The following is a 1,435-nucleotide window of genomic DNA, read 5'->3' as shown; positions in this document are numbered from 1 at the left end:
TGTAGCTTTTGCTGTTTTCTGCCGCCTTAGAGTGTTGCCTCTGTGCCATGCCACTCTGCCTTGGAGCCGGCTGATTATGGACTGAAATTTCCACAAACTGTGAGCTAAATAAACCTTTTCTTCTTTAATGCTGGGCATCAGGTATTTTGTCTCAGCAATGAGAGAGAAGTAACCAAGACACCATACTTCCACTCCGCTTCTCCCTTTTGAAACAGGGTCTTGCCAAATTGCCCATGCTGGCCTCAAACTTATGATCTCTTAACTCAGCCCCCTGAATAGCTGGAATTACAAGAATGCACCACCATACTCAGCAAATCTAAAACTTTTGTTGATCAAAGGACACAAGCAACAAAGTGAAAAGATAACCTAAAAGACAAAATAAAAAAAAAAATGTACAAATTATGTAACTGATGAGGGTTAATATCCAGAATATAGAAAGAACTCCTATGATTTAACAGCCAAATACCAAAAAACAAAACAAAACAAAAAACCATCTGATGAAAAGAATGGACAAAGGACCTGAATAGAAATTTGCAATGGTTAAGTTTAATTGTGAATTTCACTGGCTTGAGAGCTACCTAATGGGGTTAATAAAGTCTATTTCTGGGTATGACTGGGTGAGTCATGGAGGTATGACCCTGGAGTCTATTCTGTATCTGGTCTCTGATCCCTTCCTTTCTGGCAGTCTTCTAGTCCACTTCCCAGCTGCCATGAACTAAGCAACTCTGCTCTACCATGATCTTCAGCCAAGATGTTCAGCTGACAATGGACTAAGTTCTCTGAAATTGTAAACCAAATTAACCATTTCCTTCTTTAAATTATGGGTGTAAGGGATTTGATCCCACCAATGGTACAGCTAATATAGAAAGCTGATGCCAGAGAAATGTAATTATTGCTGTGATTTTACCTGACCATGAGGTACAGAAGCCTTGGGAACTGGTTTGTGAGAAGAGTTTGGAAAGGTTTGTAGATGCAGGATAAAAATGTCCTAAAATGCTATAAGCAGAGCCTAGTAATAGGTGCTCTGGGTCAGACCTCAGAAGGTCAAAATGCCAATAAGAACACACACAGTCAAGACTGATCTCAGGACATGTCAGTTCAGAACAAGTATGCTCTGCTGGCAGTTGGATTAGAGGCTATGTGTTACACTCTTGCAAAAAATTATTTTTGGTCTACATTCTGCCTGTTTCCTGAGACAGGGGGAGACTGGGATTAAAACAGATTTAAGGTGGACTAATTGATCTAGTAGAGGAAAGTTCAAGGCAGCCCAAAATTCAGGTTGTGGCATGAGTATTGCTGGATGCTTTTAGCCAGATTTATAGTGAGAATACAGACAAAAAGAAGAGCAGAAAAAATTAAACCTTTACCCTGAAAGAATGATGCATAAAGTTCTGGGCCCAAGTAGATGCTGTGGCTCAAGAGAACAGTGATATTT

The 1,435-nt window shown here is 39.9% G+C and overlaps 1 protein-coding gene across 1 annotated transcript in view; it reads right to left on the bottom strand.

The window, feature by feature from the left end:
- Jak2 (Janus kinase 2) overlaps positions 1-1,435 on the bottom strand; it is a gene marked incomplete at its 5' end in the record, with an annotated part of 113,312 nt that overhangs the window by 54,593 nt on the left and 57,284 nt on the right.

This window comes from Chinchilla lanigera, unplaced genomic scaffold, assembly GCF_000276665.1.
Source record: "Chinchilla lanigera isolate Chin_1 unplaced genomic scaffold, ChiLan1.0 scaffold00033, whole genome shotgun sequence".
NCBI lineage: Eukaryota > Metazoa > Chordata > Mammalia > Rodentia > Chinchillidae > Chinchilla > Chinchilla lanigera.
Note: the sequence above shows the minus strand (reverse complement) of the source record. Positions and strands in the feature narration are given on the sequence as shown.